This window comes from Papio anubis, chromosome 11, assembly GCF_008728515.1.
Source record: "Papio anubis isolate 15944 chromosome 11, Panubis1.0, whole genome shotgun sequence".
Lineage (NCBI taxonomy): Eukaryota > Metazoa > Chordata > Mammalia > Primates > Cercopithecidae > Papio > Papio anubis.
In genome coordinates this window covers 94,433,990-94,458,968 of record NC_044986.1, presented here as the reverse complement: position 1 = coordinate 94,458,968, position 24,979 = coordinate 94,433,990, and the positions used below count along the sequence as shown (strand labels likewise).

General features: G+C 41.2%; 1 protein-coding gene across 6 annotated transcripts in view; it reads right to left on the bottom strand.

The window, feature by feature from the left end:
* ARHGAP12 (Rho GTPase activating protein 12) overlaps positions 1–24,082 on the bottom strand; it is a 124,109-nt gene extending 100,027 nt beyond the window's left edge. For 2 of the 6 annotated variants that reach the window (XM_017962675.2, XM_017962677.2), the window contains exons 1-2: positions 23,899–24,082; positions 36–73 (exon numbers count right to left, since the gene is read on the bottom strand). The gene's annotated coding sequence lies outside the window, so the exon portion shown is untranslated. The remainder of the gene's footprint in view (positions 1–35; positions 74–23,898) is intronic. The other 4 variants (XM_017962674.3, XM_017962676.3, XM_017962679.3 and 1 more) reach the window with 3 other exon arrangements.
* Positions 24,083–24,979: the final 897 nt, after the last annotated feature.

The window sequence follows — 24,979 nt, the reverse complement described above, 5'->3', positions numbered from 1 at the left end:
TTAATACAATACAGTTTTAAAAACTAAAAAATTACCTTAGAACAAGGAGATGTACACCAGTATCAATTTAAATCTGTAAAAAAAAAAAAAAAAAAAAAAAGTTCATTAACTCAAACCAAGATCGCTGAAGTAAGACTAAGAATATAATGCTGCTTACATTTTTAAAAGCAAAACTTTTTTTATAATAGCCATAAGGAACCAGGAAAGTTTTATACATCAAGATTGTGGTCAGCACCACCCTCCAAACACATGCAAACACAACCACCAACAGCCACTGAGGTTGGCTTTACCACTGCCCTCTCCCACTGTACTTCCATACTGTCTCAATTTCATTTTTTCCCTTATTTTTCATTCTGACAAGCATCTTTCTAAACTTCTGATCATATAAGAAACAACTCTTCTACTATAAAACTGTTAAGATGAAAGAACTGTTTTTCAAGTGTATGTATTGAATGGGTAAAGAGAATAAAAACATATGGTAAAAGTTATTAGGTGTCCTAACACATTTGTCCCCTGATTACTTTCTAATTATTTTATTTTTTTATCTTAATTAATTTATTTTTTGAGACAAGAGTCTCTGTTACACAGGCTGGAGTGCAGTGGCACGATCTTGGCTCACTGCAGGCTCCGCCTCCCGGGTTCGAGCAATTCTTCTGCCTCAACCTCCCAAGTAGCTGGGATTACAGGTATGAGCCACCATGCGTAGCTAATTTTTGCATTTTTATGAGAGATGGGGTTTCACCATGTTGGCCAGGCTGGTCTCAAACTCCTGACCTCAGGTGATCGGCCTGCCTCAGCCTCCCAAAGTGCTGGGATTATAGGCATGAGCCACCGCACCCGGCTATTTACTTTTGAGACACAGTCTCACCCTGTCACAGAGGCTGGAGTGCAGCCGTACAATCGTGGGTCACTGCAACCTCCACCTCCTGGGCTCAAGTAATTTTCCCACCTCAGCCTCCTGAGTAGCGGAACTGCAGTTGCACACCACCACACCCTACTAATTTTTGTATTTTTTTAAAGATGAGGGTCCACCATGTTGCCCAGGTTGGTCTTAAACTCCTGGGCTCATGTGATCCACCCACCTCTGCCTCTCAAAGTACTGGGATTACAGGCGCGACCACACCCAGCCTACTTACTAATATTAAATAGGGTAAAATATCTTAACAATGGAGAGATGTGGTGGCACAAGCTTAACCAAATGATCAAACAGCACTAATGCGAGCTGACAAGATATGCCTCCTATGTGATGCAATAAAACATATACAATGCCACCTACGTTATATTCTTGTCAAAAGCATGTTTCACCTTAAGCAATTACTAGAAAACAATCAAACAAATCCAGAATGTCAGACATTCTATTAGACAACAGACCTGAACTCTTCAAAAAAGTACTATCAATGGAGGGGGATTCTTCCAGATTAAAAAAGACTATTGATACATAATAACCAAATCTACTTGGTGGTCCAATAAACACCTCAAACTTATCACATCCAAAATGAATTCCCATCTCTACCCTACCTAAGCTCTGCCAAATATGCTCACCCCATGGTATCTCCCATCACAGTAAACAGGAATTCTGACCTTTCAGATGCTCAGTTGTTACTGTCATGCATTACCAGAACACTAGTCACTATGTGCTTTGATCCTTTACCTATACAAAATTTTCACAACTTTTCAAAATTTTACACTGAACTACTTATCCTTAGGTGATTTTTTTCCAGGAAAGTAATAAAATAACTTAAGAAATATCTTTGAAGATGCAGAGATGAGTGAGGGAATAGGCAGCTACTTTTCAAAAGGTTACAGCAGCTCGTACATACTATAGTTAGACATTTATCCATAAGAATGGAGAAAAGAAGGATGAAGAATAACAAGTGAGCTGTATGGTTTCACACTAGTGGGAGAGGAACTGTGGGGCTGGGGAACAATGGGTTAAAGGTCAGTCCATATTCAATCTCTTTCACTGCCAGGCTTTATGACTATCCCTTCCCCAGTGACTACAAAGGTAAGTATGAAGGAGGAGTTAGGGAGAAAGATAAGGAAGTCAGTTTCACTGTGTTCAACATGAGACATCCAATCCAGAGTTTTAGTTAAAGGTAATGAGAAGTAGAAGGGCAAAAGAGATGGAGAAGTGGTCAAAAGGTATCTCTACAGAAAAGGTGGTTAGATACCAAGGCAAGTAAAACGAGCAAGAGTGGACACAATGGGATAGAGAGTAAGAGCTGAGATAGATTTCTAGTCAATACTGGGGTGAAGGGTGGGGAAACAGGTTGGGAAGCTCCAAGAGAAACTATTAAAATTATAAACATGCAGAAAGCCACATAGCAGGAACTACATGTTACAATCCAAGGTCTAGGAAAAGCCACATAAAAATGAAAGAAAAAAACTTATTATAAATTATTGATTCAGAAAGAATGAAAATATTAACCCCTTGTTAGACGTATAGTTTACAAATATTTTTCTCCCATTATATAGGTCGTCTCTTCATTCTGTTGACTGTTTCCCTTGCCACACAGAGCATCTCTGTTTGATGTAATCCCATGTGTCAGCATACACTGAGCTCCACAGAAACAACACCAGGGCAAGTGTGAGCCAGAGAGGCATTGAGCAGCTCTATGCCTTGCTGAGGAAAAATAACTGAATATGGGCAAAATTCCAAAGAAGTCAAGAGACAAAATGTCATCATACACATTCTTTGTGCAAACTTGCCAGGAGGAGCACAAGCAGCAGCACCCAGATGCTTCAGTCAGCTTCTAAGGGTCTTCTAAGAAGTGCTCAAAGAGGTGGAAAACCATGTTTGCTCAAGAGAAGGGAAAATGTGAAGACGGGGAAAGACAAACCTGGCCCATTATGAAAGAGAAATGAAAACCTACATCCCTCCTAAAGGGAAAACAAAATAGAAGTTCAAGGATCCCAATACACCCAAGGGGCCTACTTTGTTTGGTCTTTTTCTTGTTCCTTTCTGAGTATGGGCCAAAAATCAAAGGTAAACATCCTGGCCTATCCACTGGATATATTGCAAAGAAACTGGGAGAGATGCAGATGACACTGCTGCAGAGGACAAGCAACCTTACGGAAAGATGGTTGTGAAGCTGAAGGAGAAATACAAGAAGAATATTGCTGCATACCAAGCTAAAGGAAAGCCTGATGCGAAAAGAAACAGGAGTCATCAAGGCTGGAATAAAAAAAAAGCAAGAAAAAGAACGAAGATGAGGAAAATGAAGAGAATGAGGAAGAGCAGGAAAATAAAGATAAACATGATGATGACAAATCAGTTGGTTCTAGCAGGATTTGTTTTTTTTTTTTGGAAGAAAAAATCGAAATGTAAGGCTGTATATTTTTGTTTTCGAAGTGTACAGTGTCTTTTTTTGTACAGTTAATACACTACCAAACATGTCTTTAGATAGTCCTGTCCTGGCGGTATTTTCAATAGCCACTAACCTTGGTATAGTATGAGGGTTATAAAATGGCATGGAAATTTAAAGGTACTTGGTGCACAGCACAAATCAGTTACATATGGGGATGGTAGTTTCATCTTCAGTTGTTGTCTCTATGCAGTTTACCTGAAATAATTGTTCTGTTAACTAAACTAAATACCACTCTGTAACTGCAAAAACAAAAAGCTGCAGCTGTTTTGTTAAAATTCTGAATGCTTCTAATACAATTTTTTATTAAGAAAATAACAATAATGCCATTTGCTATTTTTGCTTTCGTTGCCTGTGCTTTAGAGGTCATACTCAAAAGTCCTTGCCCAGACTGATGTCATGAAGCATTTCCCCTCTGTTTTCTTTCTATAGTAGGTTCACAGTTTTAGGTTTTATATTTAATTCTCTAATCCCACTTTGAGATGATTGTTCTATATGGTGAGAAACAAGGTTCTAGTTTCATTCCTCTGCATGTCACTATACATCTGACAAGGGGCTAACATTCAAAAAGGATAAAGAATCAAATAACTCAATAGCACAAAAATAATAATAATAATAATCCAATTAAACAATGGGCAAAAGCCCTGAATAGATGTTCTTCAAAAGAAGACACATAGTCAAAAAGTGTAAGAAAAAAATGCTCAACATCACTAATCAGGAAAATGCAAATCAAAATCACAATGAGAAAGCACTTCACCCCAGTTAGAATGGCTATTATCAAAAAAGGCAAAAGATAAGCTGGTGAGAATGTGGAGAAAGGGGAACCTTTACATACTGTTGGTGTTAATGAAAATTAGTACAGCCATAAAGGAAAACAATATAGAGGCTCCCCAAAACATTAAAAATGGAACTACTATATGATCCACCAATTCCACTACTGGGCATATATCCTAAGGAAATGAAATCAGTATGTGAAGAGATATCTGCACTCCCATGTTTACTGCAGCAGTACTTCAAATAGGCAAGATATAGAATTAATCTAACTGTCCATCAAAGGATAAATATGTATATACATACACACATACACACAATGGGATACTACTCAGCCATAAAAAAGAAGACAATCCTGCCATTTGCAACAACAGGAATGAACCCAGTGGACATTATGTTAAATGAAATAAGCAAGGCACAGAAAGACAAACACGACATGGTCTCACTCATACGTGGAATCTAAAAAAATTGATCTCATAGAAGCTGAGGCTGGGCGCAGTGGCTCATGCCTGTAATCCCAGCACTCTGGGAAACGGGGGTGGGTGGATCACCTAAGGTTGAGAGTTCGAGACCAGCCTGACCAACATGGAGAAACTCCGTCCCTACTTAAAATACAAAATTAGCCAGGCGTGGTGGCGCATGCCTGTAATCTCAGCTACTTGGGAGGCTGAGGCAGGAGAACTGCTTGAATCCAGGAGGCAGAGGTTGTGGTGAGTCAAGATCGCGCCATTGCACTCCAGGCTGGGCAACAACAGCAAAACTCCATCTCAAAAAAAAAAAAAAAGAAGAAGAAGAAGAAATTGAGAATAAAATGGTGGTAACCAGAGGCTAAGGGCCTAGGGGAGAAATGCTGAGATGTTAGTCAAAGGACACATAATTATAGTCAAATAGGAGGAATAAATTTCAAGAGACCTATTGTACAGCAAGGTGACTACAGTAAATGACAATATACTGTATTCTTGAAAACTGTAAAGAGAGTGGATGTGTGCTCTCACCACAAAAATGATAACTATGTGAGGTAATGCATTTGTTAATTAGCTAAATTTAGCCATTCCACTATGTATATATACTTCAAAACATTATATTGTACACAATAAAAAATATAGTGTTATCAATTTTTTTAAAATGTGCTGAGAATGTGGAAATGGAATCATGAAATAATTTACGTTTAAAAAGATGAAACTTAAACTTCACGGAAAGGACAAAAATCAGGTAAATTCTCTGAAAAAAATAATTAAAATGATTATGGGGTAACACTAAAAATTTAGACCTAGGTAAAAGTACCTGCAAATGGGTGAATAATTTATGTTATTTTTACTTAAAAACATAAGCTGTATTAAAAGAAAGATTTACAGTTTTAACTTGGGGTTGTTTCTTCCTCTGTTCCCCAGACCTGTAGATTCTGTTCTTTAGAGAAAGTTGAACGCTGTTTATCCTGTTACTATAAAGTATTTTGGTTAAAAGTTTGCTCAATCAAATACAACACTGTCCAGGGACAACACTCCTGGAACTGAAATGTATTCTATACTATACTCGTCACCACACGCCTCCATCCATATTCATCCCACACACTTACAACTAAGTACCCAACTCCCAATATACACAAGGTCTGCATATCTGCTGCCTGCTACACCCTGATGCTGTTCTTAGCCGTCTCAAAAACGCCCATACAAGCTTTTCACGCCTCTTACCAGTCTTCCTCCTCCCTTTCCAGCCACTTTTTCCTCATGTTTCAACAACCAACCCATGCACACACACACACGCCTGCTTATATATTTTACTTCTCTGTCCCCAAGTCAGTTTCAAATTTCCTATCATGCTATTTTATAATCTAAAAGCCTTCTCCTTTCTATCTGCCAATTTTTAAAATTTTCTTCCCATTTAAACTACCAAGAAGCCTATCAAAAATCATACAGTTCAGCAAATGTTGTCTTCCTCCCCCAGGACATCTGTTTCAACCAACCAATCTGTTTAAGAGGTATATCAAAAAAAGTAAACAGATAAACAAAACGTTAAAGAAACATAATGTATCTTTTTTTTTTTAGAGATGGAGTCTCGCTCTGTCGCTCAGGCTGGAGTGCAGCGGCACCATCTCAGCTCACTGCAATCTACGCCTCCCAGGTTCAAGCGATTCTCCTGCCTCAGCCTCTCGAGCAGCTGGGACTATAGGCACCCACCACCATGCCTGGCTAACTTCTGTAGTTTTAGTAGAGACAGGGGTTCACCATGTTGGTCAGGCTGGTCTGGAACTCCTGACCTTGTTATCCGCCCACCTCGGCCTCTCAAAGTGCTGGGATTACAGGTGTGAGCCACCACGCCCAGCCGAAACATAATGTATCTTAATTAATGAGCTTACAATTTAAGTTCAGTCCAGATATGTATAACCTATTTAGCAATGCTAATACTTGTGAACTATAAAATGTTAATATAGCTTCAAACACATAAAATACTAAGAAACTTTACCAGTTTAAACACTGAACTTGGCATCAAATCCTCTGAGTAATTTTTAAAGTACTTGTTTAAAATTAATAATCCCTAACCAGGACCCTACTACAGAAATCAATTAATCTTGAGCACAACAAAAAAGAACAATTCCAGCATTAAGTTCCAGCAGAAGAAATCATTCCATCAAATACTTCTGTTAGTTGTACACTTAACAAAAATCACAGGCCATTATTAGGCACTTCAGGTTTTTTTCTTAATGAATGATCCCTGTTTTCTTTAAAAAAAAAAAAAAAAAAAAGGACTGGGCACACAGGCTCACACCTTTGGGAGGCTAATGTGGGAGAATCCTTTGAGGCCAGGAGTTTGAGACCAGCCTGGGCAACATAGTGAGACCATGTCTCTACAAAAAATGTTTAAAATAAGAAAAAACAGATGCGGAATATAAGACATTTCTCATCTGAATTTAGGTAGGCTATCAAAGAAGACAAGGAAAGTATAATGATTTACATTATAACCCATTCTGGCCATAAATAAATAGCAAAAACAGAAACAGCAAAAAGGATAGAAGAAATAATCAGGCTGGGTGTGGTGGCTCACACCTGTAATCCCAACACTTTGGGAGGTCGAGGCCGGTGGATCACTTGAGGCCAGGAGTCCAAGACCAGCCTGGCCAACATAGTGAAACCCTGTCTCTACTAAAAGTACAAAAAAAAAAAAAAATAGCTGGGCTTGGTGGCACACATCTGTAATCCCAGCTACTGGGGAGGATGAGGCATGAGAATCCCTTGAACCTGGGAGGCGGAGGTTACAATGAGCCCACATCGAGCCACTGCACTCCAGCCTAGGCAACAGAGCGATAGAGAGAGACTCTGTTTCAAAAAAAAAAAAAAGGGAAATAATTGGGTAACTGGAAAGCAGGCAGAAATACAATCAAGTGTAAACTGGTAAAGCAAATTCAAAACCAAAATTTAAATCTGAAACAAAAATTAGGAAACAGCAGCAGAAGCATCTAAGGAAGCAAGCAAGTTTTAACTAAAATGACATTTGCATTGGGTATGTTTAAAAGATGTGTGCCATGAAGTCTTAGAAATAGGGTGGACTTAATGACTTTTTCTTGATTGTTATAAAAATGTAGAGAATGTTATAAGAATTATAAAATGATTGTTATAAGAGTGTAGAAAATATTCCACTTCAGGCCAGGCATGGTGACTCACACCTATAATCCCAGCACTTTGGGAGGCCAAAGCAAGAGGACTGCTTGACGACAGGAGTTTAAGCCCAGCCTGGGAAACATAGGAAGACACTTCCTCTACTTAAAATTTTAAAATTTTTAAAAAAGAAAAGAAAAAAACTCCACTATCATTACCCAAAATCTACTCAATATTAAAAAATAATTTTAATACAAAAAAAGAAAGAAAATGTTCCAATTCAAAAAGGAAGAAATATGACCTTTAGTTTGGCAATGAGTTTTTCCATACTCCAAATTTATGATCCTTCAAAGAAAAAATTAAGCTAGCATTCTATTAAAGTTAACAATTTGTCCTCTGTGAAAGACACTGTTAAAAGAACAAAAACACTAAGAGAAAATATTTGCAAAATACAAGTCTGATTACAGACTTGCATGCAAAATATACAAATAATTCTAAAAACTCAATAAGACCAACTATACTTTTAAAATGAGCTAAAGATCTGAACAGATACCTCACTAAAAAAAAAATTATATATATATACACACACACACATACACCCACATACGCACGCACAGATGGCAAATAAGCACTTAAAAAACTGCTCAACATCATATCGTTATGGAACTGCAAATTAAAACTACAATGAGATACCACCACACTCCTATTAGAATGGCTAACATCCAAAAACTAACAATACCAAATACTGGCGAGGATGTAAAACAGGAATTCTCATTCTTTGCTGGTGGTAATGCAAAATGATACAGCCATTTTGGAAGACAGTTTAGCAGTTTCTTACACAGTTAAACATGCCCTTACCATAGGATCTAGCTATCTCATTCCCAGGTATTTACCCAAATGAGTAGAAATCTTATGTCCACAAAAAGTCCCGCATGTAAATGTGTATAGTAGCTTTATTCATAATTGCTCCAAACAGGAACAACCAAGATGTCCTTCAACAGGAGAAAGGATAAACGAGCCGTGAGACATCCATGTAATGGACTATTATTCAGTGATAAAAGGAAATGAGGGCTGGGTGCAGTGGCTTATGCCTATAATTCCAGCACTTGGGGGCCTAAGGCAGCCGGCTCACTTGAGTCCAGGAGTTCAAGACCTGCCTGGACAAGAAAGAAAGACCCCCATCTCCACAAAAAAAGTAGAAAAAATATTAAGCAGGTACAATGGCACACACCTATAGTCCCAGCTACTTGGGAGGCTGAGGTGGGAGGATCACTTGATCCCCGGAAGTTGAGGCTGCAGTGAGTCATAATCATATTACTACACTCTAGCCTGGACAACAGAGCAAGACCCTGTATTTAAAAAAAAAAGAAAAAGAAAACAAAACAAAACAAAAAAGAAACGAGTTATCAAACCATGAAAATATGTATCTTAAACATATGTTGCTAATGAAAGAAAGCCAGTATGAAAAAGCCACAGAATGATTTCAATTTACAGCATTCTGGAAGTCAAAACCGTAGACAGTGAGTGCCTGGAGTAGAAGGGGACACAGAATTCCATAGGTGAAGCACAGACGATGCTTTTAAGTCAAACCTATTTTGTATACAGTAATACAATAATGGTGGATATATGACATTATGCGTTTGTCAAAACCCGTTGGTCTTTGCAATGAAAAGCGTGAACTTCAAAGTATGCAAATTTAAAAATATCATTGGGCTGGGGCAAGATTCCAGGATGGAAAGCAGATGTGACAAGAATCTAATAGTATTACAAACACATGAAACAACCTCACTGAACAGAGTGGGGGGAAAATGCTGACGTAAGTTACTTTGGAAATCAGTGGAGTCTCTAAGAATATGGGCAGAAGGGGCTGGGGGTGGTTACACCCATAATCCCAGCACTTTGGGAGGCCAAGGCAGGAGGATCACTTAAGACCGGAAGTTTGACACCAGGCTGGGCAACACAGTAAGGTGTGTCTCTACCAAAAATTTAAAGATAAATAATTTTTTTTATTTGCAAAAGGAAAAATAAGCAAAAGCAACTGCACAAAAGTTGATAAAGTTCTTTCCCCAGGAGTGCAAGTTAAATATCTTGATACTGCTATACATGTATACTGGAATAAAACAAGTAACTCAATGGTGGATAGCAGGTATCAGGTTTCTCAATGTTGGAGTGAAAATTTACAGATAAGCAAGAGGAGGCTAGAATGATCCAACGGATTAGACTTGGAGACATCAGTAGGAACTCATTTTTAGTTTACCACAGATATATAAGTGATCATATATAGAAATATTACAGAAATATTACAGATGTGTATCTACACTGCTTGATATTATACACACATATTTCCTGGCTGTCAATAAAAATGACAAGCTAGCAGTAACAAACACACCTAGCACTCAGCTGTGGCTTCTTGCATCATTCTCCCAATAAAAGGACCAGAGGTCTTCGGAGAAATGGCGGATTCTAGGAAAGGGGCAAGAACTATGCAAGACGGGCAGGTACAAGGCATCCAGTAGTGCCATAATGACTTTCCCACAAACTAGATTTTAAATACTTGATTTAAATGCTTATTACTAGGCAATTGTGTTCTGAACCTAAAACTCAATTTAAAATTAATGCCATGCATATCTAGCTCATATTCATAATAACATCTTACATTATGCTGCCCCATGTTTAAATAATTTAAACAACTTACAAATGTATTTCTTTTGTTCTTTACCTTTAAACACTGTGTTTACAGCAAATCACAATGCCTGTTTTTCTCATCAAAACATAAATTACAATTATTCAAGAAGTACTAGGGTTCTCCATTATTGAATGGTTATTATATCTTCAAATATTCCAGCTCTTTTTTTTTTTTTTTTTTTGGAGAGGCAGGATCCTGCTCTGTCAACAAGGTCAAAGTGCAGTGGTGCCATCATAATTCACCATAGCCTCGACCTCTGTGCCTCAGGCAATCTTCCAGCTCAGCCTCCAGAGTAGCTAGGACCACAGGTGCATGCCACCATGCCCAGCTAAATTTCTAATTTTTCTGGAGAGACAAGATGTCAGTATTTTGCCCAGGCTGGTCTGGCACTCCTGGCCTCAACCAATGCTCCCACCTCAGCTTCCCACAGTGCTGGAATTACAGGCATGAGCCACTGCGCCCAGCCTCAAACTTATTTTCAAATGATCTCCTATACACGGAGATGTAAATGCTGACTCAGATATACAGCAAAGCAGAAAGTGAGGACCCGCTGTATTTTTTTTTTTTTTTTAATTCACCAGCATGGGCAAACTAGTGAGACCCTATCTTTACAAAAAAATTTAATAAAAAATTAGCTGGGCATGGTGGTGCAGGCTTGTAGTCCCAGCTACTTAGGAGACTGAAGTGGGAGGATTACTCAAGCCCAGGAGTTCGATAGAGGCAGAAATGAGCTGTTCGTGCACTCCAGCCGGGATGACATAACAAGACCCTGTCTCAAAAAAAATTCACAAACTCAACACTTTATATTAAACAGCCCCGACCAAGCCCTTTCTGATCAAAAGACACCAAAGATTAAGCTGTGTTTTCATCCCTTCACATCTACTTGCACACACTAAGAGAGTGTTAATGTAACAATGAAAGATACCAAGAAGACAGCCTATACAACAAAAAACCCATAATGAGTTTAAAAAAAAATCTAAGGAACAAAAAAAATTTTTCTTGAGCCAACAGGTTAACAGCCTTTTCCCTTCAGATTCCATTATTTCATCAAAAGCTCCCCATGTCCAAAATAGTTCCACATTATAAGCCTTTAAAACTATCCTTCTAGCTGGGCATGGTGGCTCACACCTGTAATCACAGCCCTTTGGGAGGGTGAGGCGGGTGGATTACCTGAGGTCAGGAGTTCGAGATCAGCCTGGACAACATGGTAAAACTGTCTCAACCAAAAATACAAATATTAGCCAGGTGTGGTGGTACATGCCTGTAATCCTAGCTACTTGGGAGGCTGAGGCTGCAGGATCACTTGAACCTGGAAGACGGAGGTTGCAGCAAGCCAAGATCGTGCCACTGCACTCCAGCCTGGGCAACAAGAACGAAACTCCATCTCAAAAAAAAAAAAAAAAAAAAACCAAGAAACTATCCTTCTATGACAATCACTCTGTGTCTACATTTTTAAGCTTTCTCTTTACTCCCTTCTAACTGCACTCCAATCAATGGCTTCTTCCTTCTGTACCCCTCAACACCACCAAGTCCTATATTTTAATTTCTTAATAAGAATTTTCTATGATAATCCATTTTTTAAAAGAAGAAAAAATAAATTAACCTTTTTTTTTTTTTTTTTGAGATGGAGTCTTTGCTCTGTCACCGGGGCTAGAGTGCAGTGGCACAATCTCGGCTCACTGCAACCTCTGCCTCCTGGGTTCAAGTGATTCTCCTGCCTCAGCCTCCTGAGTACCTGAGATTACAGGTGCCCGCCACGGTGTCAGGCTATTCTTTGTATTTTTAGTAGAGACAGGGTTTCACCATGTTGGCCAGGCTGGTCTCGAGCTCCTGACCTTGTGATCCACCCACCTTGGTCTCCCAAAGTGCTGCGATCACAGGTGTAAGCCACTGCTCCCAGCCAAAAATTAATGTTTTTATAGTTCACATAATTTTTATCTTGCCTCTGGGACATCTCGTCTACCTGATCGTGTAGTAACACCATCTCAGTTTTTCTTGGGGAAGGCACGCATACCCATAGTCTTAGTCCATGGAGTTACATAAGTTACATAATAATAAGAAATCAGGCAGGGGGCGGTGGCTCACCCCTATAATCCCAGCACTCTGGGAGGGTAAGGCTGGTGGATCACCTGAGGTCAGGAGTTCGAGACCAGCCTGGCTGACACAGTGAAACCTCGTCTCTATTAAAAATATTAAAATTAGCCAGGCATGGTAGCATGTGCCCAGCTACTTGGGAGAATGAGGCAGGAGAATAGCTTGAACAGGAGGCAGAGGTTGCAGTGAGCCGAGATCGCACCACTGCACTCCAGCACTCCAGTCTGGTCAACAGTGCAAGACTCAGTCTCAAAAAAAATAAAAAAGAAAAGAAATCATTACCCTAGTCTTTATAAAAGTTCAATGGAACTTTCGATTTCCTAACAACTTATTCTAGAAGAAAAACATTCACTTCACAACACTACTGGCTACTCAGGTATCTTCTCCCCAATCCATTCAGGTATTCTGAAACTACACACATTACTCTCTTGATCTTCTGAATATCACTTACATTCAATCACTTTCACGTGTTTACCAATCCCCCATGTTTTAAACAGATATAATCCACAAAATAAAGGCAAAAACATCTGTAACTGCAGCAATTATTTAAGTCTGGCCACTGCAAAGTTCTAGTGTCAGACAACAGTAATTCACCCAAAAAAGGAGAAAACACTCTATAATGTTTAAATTATGCCAGTTTACTTCAAACAAACATTGGGATATCAAGAGTCATGGTGGGCAAAAAACCTGAACAGACATTTTTCAAAAGAAAATACAGATGGTCCCCAACTAACCATGGTTCCAGTTACGATTTCTTGACTTTATGGTGGGTTTATTGGAATATCAAATACCTTTGTTTTCTTTTGAGAGATGGAGGTCTCATTCTGTCACTTAGGTTGGAGCGCAGTGGTACTATCAAAGCTCACTGCAGCCTCGAACTCCTGGGTTCAAGAAATCTTCCTGTCTCAGCCTCCTCGGTAGCTAGGACTACAGGTACATACCATCACGCCTAGCTAATTTTTAATCTTTTTAGAGATGAGGGTCTTGCTATGTTGCTCAGGCTAATTTAAATACATTTTTGACTCACAACATTTCTGACTTATGATCAGTTTATCAGAACATAATACCATCATAAGTTAAGGAGCATCTGTATATAAGTGGCCAGTAAGAACCTGCAAAGACGCTGAATATTACTAATCATTAAGGAAATAACAAACACACACACACACACATGAGATACCACTTCGCACCCAACAGGATGGCTATCATTTTTTTTAAATTAAAAAATAGACCAGGTACAGTGGCTCATACCTGTAATCCCAATACTTTCGGAGGCCAAGGCAGGAGGATCACTTGAGACCTGGAGTTCAAGACCAGCCTGGGTAACATAGCGAGGCCCTGTCTCTACGAAAAAATTTTAAAAATAGCCAGGGATGGTGGCACATGCCTGTAGTCCCAGCTACGCAGTAGGCTGAAGTGAAAGAATCGCTCAAGCCTGGAAGTTGAGGCTGCAGTGGGCTGTGACTGTGCCACTGCACTCCAACCTGAGCAACAGAGCAAGACCTTGTCTCCAATAAATAAATAAATATAACTAAATAAATAACGAATGTTTGTGAGGATGTGGAGAAACTAAAACTCTTGTGCTTTGCTGGTGGAAATGTAAAGTAGTACAGCCACTGGGGAAAATGGTATGGTAGTTCCTCAAGAAAACTGAAAATACAATTATCACATTATCCAGCAATTCCACTTCTGGGTATACACCCATAAAAATTGAAAGCAGGAAGTCAAACAGATATTTGTATATCCATGTTCACAGCAGCATTAATCACAATAGCCAAAAGGTGGAAGCAAACTAAATATCCATCCATGGATGAATAAACAAAATGTGATACATAGTAAAATATTATTCAGCCTTAAAAAGGAAGGAAATTCTGACAGTACAATGTGGATGAACTCAAGACTATGCTTAGGGAAATCGCCAGTCACACAAGGGCAAATATTACATAATTTCATGTATATGAGGTACCTAGAGTAGTCAAATTCATAAAGACAGAAAGCAGAATGGTGGTTACCAAGGGATGGAGAAAGACAGCAACAGGAAGTTACTGTTTAATGGGTATGGAGTTTCAGTTTAGAAAGATGAAAAAGTTCTGGAGATGAAGGGTGGTGATGGTTAGACAATAAAGTTAACTTATTTGATGCCACACAATTGTACACTCAAAAATGGTTCAAACAGTAAATTTCATGTTATATATATTTCACTAAAGACATTGTAGTATACAATTTAAATCACCTTACACCCATCTACTCAAAAGCCACAAGTAACTAAAATCCTCATGAAGCTCTTACAAATCCTCTTTAAAAGTAAATATAGGGCCAGGAGCAGTGGCTCACGCCTGTAATCCCAGCACTTGGGGAGGCTGAGGTGGGCGGATCACGAGGTCAGGAGATGGAGACCATCCTGGCACGCATGGTGAAACCGTCTCTATTAAAAATACAAAAAAATTAGCTGGGCGTGGTGGTGGGCGCCTGTAGTCCCAGCTACTCAGGAGGCTGAGGCAGGAGAATGGTGTGAACCCGGGAGGCGGAGCTTGCAGTGAGCTGAGATCACACCACTGCACCTCCAGCCTGGGCAACACAGCGAGACTCCATCTTGGGGGGGAAAAAAAAAGTAAATATTGGCCAGGTGCGGTGGCTCAAGCCAATCATCCCAGCACTCTGGGAGGCCAAGGTGGGCGGATTACGAGGTCAGGAGCTCCAGACCGGCCTGATCAACATGGTGAAACCTCATCTCTACTAAAAATACAAAAATTAGCTGGCCGTGGTGGCATGCGCCTGTAATCCCAGCTACTCAAGGCAGGAGAATCTCCCGAACCTGGGAGGCGGAGGTTGCAGTGAGCCGAGATCACGCAACTGCACTCCAGCCTGGGTGACAGAGCGAGACTCCGTCTCCAAAAAAAAAAGTAAATATAAAAAGCAAATAACATTCAAACTCTTAGAAAGCTGAAAAGTAGCTGGGCGCAGTGGCTCACGCCTGTAATCCCAGCACTTTGGGAGGCCGAGGCGGGCGGATCACAAGGTCAGCAATTCCAGACCAGCCTGACTAACATGGTGAAACCTCATCTCTACTAAAAATACAAAAATTAGCCAGGCATGGTGGTAAGTGCCTGTAATCCCAGCTACTCGGGAGGCTGAGGCAGGAGAATCGCTTGAACCCAGGAGGCAGAGGTTGCAGTGAGCCAAGACTGCACCATTGCACTTCAGCCTGGGCAACAGAGCGAGACTCCGTCTCAAGAAAAAAAAAAAAAAGAAAAGAAAACTGAAAAGTTGCACTTACACTCCATGATTTGTAAGTTTTATTCAAATTAATTTTAACAAGAATAAAAACCAATAATGTAAACTAAAGCCAAAATTAGGTATCACTACACATCAACTACAATAAAGTTGGTTTTTTTTAAAAAAAGACAATTCACAGTGCTAGCAAGGATTCTGGAAACTAGAGCATTTATATAGTGTTAGTGAGAGTGCTAAATAGCACAGCCAGTTTAGTAGTTTCTTACAAACCGAAGTTCCTGTATACCACATCCTCGGCCATGGAACAAGCCTTAATAAACTGAAAAGAACTGAAATCATGTAAAGTATATTCTCTAATCACAATAAAATTAAATTAGAAACTCTTAAAAAGTATCTTAAAAACCCCAAAATTGTTTTTGGAATCTAAGCAACACACTTCTAAATGAGTCAGTAGTCAAAGACGATGACAGGCTGAACAAGTGGCTAATGCATGTAATACCAGCTCTTTGGGAGTCGGAGGTGGGAGGATCACTTGAGGCCAGGAGTTCAAGACCAGTCTGGCGAGTTTTGAACTCCTGGTGAGACCCCATCTCTACAAAAACTAAAACAAACAAACAAAAAAACTAGCAAGCCATGGTGATATGCACCTGTAGTCCCAGCTACTAAGGGAGGCTGAGGTAAGAGGACTATAGGAGCCCAGGAAGTCGAGGCTGCAGTTTGTGCTGCTGCACTCCAGCTTTGGTGAGAGTGAAACAATGTCTCAAAAAAGAAAAAAGAAACCAAAGGGGAAATGTGTACCGAATGAAAATGAAAACATGTGATTTCAAAATTTGTGGGATACAGCTAAAGCAGTGCTCAGAGAAAATTTACAGCACTAAATGCCAGAAAAAAACAAAAAGTCTCACATCAATGACATAAGTTTCCACTCTAAGAAGGTAAAGAAGAGTAAATTAAATCCAAAGTTTGCAGAGGTCGGGCGCGGTGGATCACACCTGTAATCCCAGCACTTTGGGAGGCAGAGGTGGGCGGATCATGAGGTCAGGAGTTCAAGACCAGCCTAACCAATATGGTGAAACACTGTCTCTACTAAAAATACAAAAATTAGCTGAGCATGGTGGTGCACACCTGTAATCCCAGCTACTGGGGAGGCTGAGGCAGGAGAATGACTTGAACCCAGGGGGCAGAGGTTGCAGTGGGCCGAGATTGTGCCACTGCATTCCAGCCTGGGTGACAGAGCAAGGCTCTATCTCAAAAAAAAAAGAAAAAGAAAAAAAAGTTTGTAGAAGAAAAGATACGAAAAAGATTAGAGCAGAAAGCAATTAAAAGGAAACAGAAAAATGTAGAGAGAAAAATCAATGAAACCAGAGGCTGGTTCTTTAAGAGCAGTAAAACTGCCCAGGCGCAATGGCTCACACCTATAATCCCAGCACTGAGGAAGGCCAAGACAGGTGGATCACCTGAGCTTAGAAGTTCAAGGCCACCCCGGGCAACGTGGTGAAACCCCACATCTACCAAAAATACAAAAAATTAGCCAGGTGTGGTTGGCATGTGCCTGCGGTCCCAGCTACTCAGGAGGCTGAGGTGGGAGGATCACTTGGGTCCAGGAGGCAAAGGCTGCAGTGAGCTGAGATCATGCCACTGCACTCCAGCCTGGGAAACAGAGCGAGACTCTGTCTCAAAAAAACAAACAAACAAACAAACAAAAATACACAGATCAGTAAAACTGACAATCCTCTAGCCAAACTAATGGGAACAAAAGAGAAAAGACACAAATTATCAAAGAGGTAACCAGAGACATAACTACAGATCCTGAAGACATCAAAAGGAAAATAGAAAATACTATGAACAACTTTATGTCAATAAATTCAACAATCCAGATGAAGTAGACAATTTTTTTTTTTTTTTTTTTTTTAAAAAGACAGGGTCTTGCTCTGTTGCCCAAGCTGGAGTGCAGCAGCATAATCATAGCTCACTGCAGCCTCTAATTCCTGGCCTCAAGCAATCCTCCTAGACTCAGCCTCCTGAATAGCTGGGATACAGGTGCATGCTAACCTTCTAACAAATTTCTTGAAAGATACAAATAACCAAAGCTTGCTAAAGAATGAACAGATAACCTGAATACTCCCTGTATCTATTAAATAAACAGAATTTGTCTTTAAAAGCTTTCCACAAAGAAAACTGGCCCAGGCAGCTTCGCTGGTGAATTTTACCAAAAATGTAAAGAAGTTACTACAATTCTACATAAATCTCTCAAAAAAAAAAAAAAAAAACTGAAGCAGAGAGAAAACATCCCAACTCCATTCAACCAAAACCAAAGACATTATAAAAAAGAAAAAATCATAGGTTAGGTAAGGTAGCTCACACCTGTAATTCCAGTGTTTTAGGAGGTCGAGACAAGAGGATCACTTGAGGTCATGAGTTCAAAACCAACCTGGACAACACAGCATGAAACCATCTCCACAAAAAAAGTTTACAAAATTAGTTGGGCATGGTGCTGCACACCTGTAATCACAGCTACTTGGGAGGCTAAAGTGGAAAACCTGTTTGACCCTGGGAGTTCCAGACTGCAGTGAACTGTGAACATGCCACTGTACTCCAGCCTGGGGGGGTGACAGAGCAAGACCCCATCTAACAGGAAAAAAAAAAAAACCAAAAAAAAAAAAAACAGGCAAAAGATTCAAATAAACTTATCCAAAGAGCTACAGATGGTAAACAGGCTCATGAAAATAGGCCCAACATCTTTAGTCATCAGGAAAATGCAAATTAAAACCAAAAAGAAAGAAATGTCACCACACATCTCATAGAATGGCTAAGTCGGGTCATACCAGTGTTTTTGAGAATGCAGAGCCACTGGAACTCACACACAAAGCTGGTGAGGATGTAAAACCAAACCAGCATTTGAAATAAGTTTGGCAGATGCTTAAAATGTTAAATATGCATCTACCACATGATTCAGGGATTTTACTCTTAGGTATTTACCAACAAAAATTAAAGCATATGTCCACACAAAGACAGGAGCTTCATTTGTAACAAAGAGAAACTCGCATGTCAATCAACAATTGAATAAACTAATTGTGGTATATCCACACAATGGAATATCACTCAGCAATAAAAAGGAATGAACTACTGATACACACAGCAAACTGGATGAATCTCAAAATAATTTTATTGAGTGAAAAAAAAATCCAGACCAGAATCCATACTACATGAGTCCATCTGCATAAAATTCTAGAAAATTGATTTCCTAGAATCAAACTAATTGATAGTGACGGAAAGCAGAGCAATAGTTGCCAAGGGACATGGGGAACGAATTACATAGGAGCTCAAGGAAATTTCTGATGGGTGAAAGACATGTTCATTATCTTGAAAATGGTAGTGGTTTCACAGGTATATACATACATCAAAACTCTTCAAATTGTACACTTAAAATATGTATGTGCAGCTTGTTATACAGCAATTTTACCTCAAAACCCTATTTAAAAAAAAAAAAAACTGTTAAAACCCTAATGATGCAAATTAAAACAACCAGATATCACTACCCACCTACCAGACGGCTTTCAAAAACACAGAGTGTTTTGTATGGTAAAGATACCAGCAACTGGAATTCTCTTCATTGCTGGTGGAAATGCAAAATGGTACAACCACTTTGGAAAATAATTTGGTAATTTCTAATAAAGTTAAACATACACTTACCATATGATCCAGCAATCCCTCTTCTAGGTATTTACCCAAGAGAAATGAAAACATAACTCCACACAAAGGCCTTACATGAACATTCATAATGGCCAGAAATTGAAAACTCAAAGGCCTACGAACTTGTGAATACAAATTGTGGCACAATCCATCTCTAAAATAGGAAACAGTATAAACCTCAAAAAAACCTTGTAAGAACGGAAAGAGAAAACGTGAAAAAAATCACTTAGGTATAAAGAATGATAGATGGTATCACATCAATCACTGCTTACTCAAGGAAGCAAAAGCTGTGATAATAGAAAAATACAAATCATATAGTATGTAGCCTTCTGTGTCTGACACGTTTCACTTAGATTAATGCTTTTGAGATTCATTCAAGTTGTCGCCATAGTTAACCCTTTTTTATTGTTGAATGTTATTGTATTTTATGCATGTATATTATACCTTTAAAAAACTGAAATTAAAAAATACATATTATGTAGCAAAATATAGGAAATTTTCAGCCAACTTTAAAAGATGTCACTCTAACCTCATAACATATTATGAATTCTGCTGTGGTGCAGGAAAAGAGCACAGAACTTGGAGTCAGAGGTCTAAATTTTAAATCTAGGTTTTGCCATTTATCAGCTCTCAGGACCGTAGGCACCTTAACTTATCTGTAAAACAAAGCAAACAATACAAACCTCAACAGATCTTTGTGAGAAGAAAGAAAAAGAACTTTGTAACTTTCAGACGTCACAGAGTAACTATATTAATCAGTGCTTACTCAAGGAAGCAAAAGTTGTGAGAGTAGAAAAATAGTCACAAATGCACTGATAATTTATAAAACATCCTGTCTCTGGCTCTTGCTGTGTGACTCCGGACAAGTCATTTAATCTCTCTGGGCTTCAGTTTTTTCCATCTGCAAGGTGCAGCTTATTAACAGTACATACTGCATATTGGGAGAATTAAGTAAATGTGTGTAAGGCACTTGATACAGTGCATGGCGCATGGCAAGTGCTTTAGAAGTTTTAGGTCTTATCACAAAAAAACTATTATTATTATCCTACCAGACCCAATACTGGCCACCATCCTGCCCAACCAAGCTGCAGCAGTGTAAGTGATCAATGATGTAGATCACTGGATTCTCAAATTTTTAGTGAGCAATGGAATAATCTGAAGAACTTCTTTTTTAAAAAATAAACTTCTTATTTTAAAAGAGTTTTAGATTTACATAATTACTGCAAAGATAGTCCAAAGAGTTCCCACGTACTCTGGACCCAGTTACCCCTATTAACAACTTATGTTAGTACTGGTACATTTGTCATATTCAATGAACCAGCACTGACACATAACCATTTCCACACTCTGTTCAGATTTCCTTAGTATTCTCCTAACGTCCTTTTTCTGTTCCAGGGTCCCATCCAGAATGCCACATACACATTTTGTAGCCATATCCCAGAGAGTCAAACCACAGATTACAGGCCCTAGCCCTAGATATTCTAACAACAACTGGAATGAGGTGGGGCCCTAAAATTTACATTCCCAAGGATTGCTGATGGGGCCAATCTGAAAATACACTAAGAATAACACTGGTCTACACTTTAGACTCCAAAACTGTTGTTCATTACAGTACCCACTAGTCAAATGTGTCTAATGCAAATTGAGAAATGCTCTAAGTGTAAATAAAACACACGTGATATTTCAAAACACCTGGTCCAATGTAAAGAGCATAAAACATCTCATTAATAATTTTCATATTGATTACATGTTAAAATGACATCGTGAATATACTGAGTAAAATATATTCATTTATTTCACTTTTTTTCCACGTGCTTACTTTTTATAATGTGAATACTAGAAACTTTAAGCGCAAGTAATTTATAGAGGCATTACATTCCTATTGGACAGCAGTGGTCTGTGGTCTGGCAGAACAGCATCCACATGACCACGTGGCTATTACAAGTGCAGGTGATTCCTACGCACACTGGAGTTGGAGAAGCTCTAGATTATCAACACGCGAAAGAGGCTTAGAGACTACACCATTTGGCAGTTCAGTTCAAATAAAAAGCTCATCAATTGCAAAACGAAACTGCAGAATATTCATTAAGTCCATGAAGTCAGTGAAAGTAATAGGGAAATGGCTGAATCACGGCAAAGCCATATACCAATGAGCCGGGGCCAGTTAACTGAACAACAACAAAAAAACCCACAAGGACAGTGGTCCAATAGTTTCCTCAAAAGAGATATCTGAAAAGCCCGATTTGAAGCACAGGGATGCTATGTCGTACTACGACACCTTTCACATCTGATTCATACTACAAAATAGTGCATATTCGCAATTCTAGCCAAAATTGTTAAATACAGGACACAAGTTTAATTTCACTTTTCTCTCCCGTGATTTATTATAAAACTGTAATGCCCATTTTCTCAGGTAAGTAAAATATTAGTACTACTGTTTAACAGTTTTACAGATCACTATTTAGTTTTTACTCCATTTAAAAATTTTAATTATCCTTATTATTTTCAGTAATGTCACTTACATAGAGTACTTAAAAATTGGTAAAGTTCACTTTCTATCAGCCTACTAAACAACCACTAAGCAGATACTTTCTAATTAAAGAAAAGCCAAATGATTAACTACAAGTAACATGCTGTTTTTCTACAGCACTTATCTACTTTCACTTGCACCTCGAAACAACTGGTATTAAATACAAAACCGAAACAGATGTAACGTATTGATAATTATATATGAACAACTAATCTATACAGACGGTATTATCTTAAGAATCAACGAGTCATCAATCTTCTCCAGCTTAATGAAGTACGAACAAAAATCTATCAACAAATACTGGGGTATAAATATACAGACACACACATAATTTGTTATACTACACTTTTGGGGGTTCTTTTTCCCCAACAGAGAAACTCCTTTAGAACAGAGGAGCCACATGCAACCAGGGGTCGCACATATATGCCCAGACAGTCTGGCTCCTCAGGTGGCATGGGTCGGGGTCACGCTTTCACTGCCTGCTTTGGGCTCTCAAAACCCAGCTCTGAAACGTTTCCAAAGCAATTTATAAACAAAGAAAAAAAAATACTGCGCCAGGAGCCAGACTGCCTATTCAGACCAGAGGAGGTGGAAGAAGATAACCCATTCTGTAAAACACCCTCCTATAGATCAGGTAAAGAAAAAGCGATATGGACAAATAAATACATATCTAGGCCATCGTTCCCGACTTTTAAGCACGAAAGAGTGGCTAGGGGCTAGTTACTTTTTAACACTTTCACTGAAACACACGGCGTCTCCCAAGGTCTAACCTCTAGAAGTCGGGTGGCAGAACCTGAACCAGAACCCGAGTGAGCCTTCCTTCCTCCACGACCTCCCTTTAGGAACGCACGCCTAAATACTCGATAAAATCTACTTCTCTATGTCATGATTAACCCAAAAGTCAGCCACAACCAATCGTGTTATTAGAGTGCTAAAAGCCTCTACCCACAACAAACACTCCACATGGGATGACATTAGAACTTTCGACAAAGGTGTACTTTCAACGTTGCGCTTTAGCCTTTGAAAATACATTTACAAAACTGCAGCTGCAGTCAAAAGGAAAACATCACACGCCTCCAAAGCTGAAGGGCGTGCCTTTTTCTCTAACAAGGACCGTGTGGCCATTTCTTCTCAAAGGGTCTGCAGTCACTTAAGGTAGCAACGCGTAAAGGACAGCCGTTCTGAGAAGACAACCAGCTCCCCTGAGATGGGAGGCGGGCTGCACGCTGGTAAAGAGGATTTTTCAATTCAAGGACTTTGAGGAGATTCCGCCCAGGGAAGCTGGAGGGGAGCAAATGCACGTCCATCCAGCAGGGGCAGGGCATCGGGAAAAACCGCAAAGAAGAAAGTGTCCAGTTTAAGGTCAACAGTCCTGGAGGGACGCCCCAGGTGGCCCCCCCGGGTGGGTGGAGGCCTGCGAGCCCCACTGCGGTCAGGGAGTGGGCCCATGGCGCGGGAGGGGCCGGCCCGGCCTTTTGCACACACACCCGCCTTTTGCAGACACACGCGCACGCACACACCCGCCTTTTGCACATAGACACGCACACACCCGCCTTGTGCACACACGCGCGCGCACCCTCACACTCTCCTCCCTGGGGGCGGGGCGGACGGACGCTGCCCTCACACAGGAAGTCAGGAAACCCAGGGGGCAGAGGAGCCACAACTTCGGGCCATTTAAACCCTCTTGCCCACGTCAGCCAATAGGCTGCGCCGGCCCCCTCCCCCCCGGCGCCCACCCCCGCGTCCGGAGCCCCTCGCTGCGTGCCCGACCTCCCCTCGCTCGTACCTCGGCGCCGCCGCCGCCGCGCCACCCGCACACGCCTCCCCCCGACTACACCGCCCTTGGCGGGCACAGCCCGACCCCGGCGCGCCTTTGTGCAGCGCCTCGCCAACCTGCCCTCCGTCCGCCAAGACACACGCCCTGCACCTCACCCGGAGCCCGGCGGCCTCGCGGCGGGCGGCTCCCTCCTTAGTCCATCCCGTGGCTGCGGGTCGGCGACGCGAGCCGGGAGAGTGCTCACACGGCGACGGCCGCTGCCGACCCGTCGCCGCAAGCTGGCCTCTGAGGGAGGGTAAGTTCCAGGGCACGTCGGAGCGCGCCGGCGCGGGGGCGGGGGCGGGGCGCGGGGCGGGGCTCACGTGACGTGCGGGGGCGGGGCGGGATGCTCACGTGACGGCGCGGGAGCGCGGGGCGGGCGCGGGTGTCCGGGACTGTGGGGGGTGGCGCGGGGTGTGGCGGCTGGCAGGGATCCGGACGGGGGCGCAGCCAGGGTACGGTGTGGGGACTCGGGCCGACGCGGGAGTCGGCGGCCAAGGGGGCTCGCACTTTGTAAACAAAGAGTGGGAAGCGTTAAGAAAACGCTCGTAGGGAAAACCAGGGAAGGGCGGACGGAGCGCCAGGGTGGCAGGAATGGAGCCCGGGCAAAGACAGCCCTGCCGTGTGCCCTACCGCTCCCTTCCTCGGCCCCTGGAGCTGCGGCCGGGCGTGGGTCAGTCGTTCACGGGCCCGGAAATTCCACTGGGACACCCGAAAAAGTGCCGCACGCCGCCTCCGGGGGACGGAAAGGGACTCGGGGCACTGAGTCCATTGCCGGGGTCGCCAGGGCACAGGTGCACACTCTGGACTGAGGAGACCCCTGGGACGCGGAGGGCCGCTCCAGGGCAGAACCAGTCGGTCAGCATTCAGCCTTCCACGGCGCTGAGGGTGCGAGCCCTGCGGGGGCCACAGGGTCATTGTCCAAAGTCATCCCCGTTTGCACTGTGGCAGCACCGAACCCGGAAGTCACAGCTTTGGAAGGTCTTTGATGGTGATCCAGTAGCAGGAGGAGCTCAGCTGGAATGGGAATCAGGAAAGAGACCTGGCTTCTGCCATTTATTGGCACTTCACCCTTCTGAACCTCTCAAATGAGAGCTGGCTTCTAGCTCTAGAATTCAATGAGTATGAGAAAAATAACTGAAAGGCGTTGGAACTTTAGTAACTATTCATTCCTTAACCAGTTGTTGATTGTGCCTG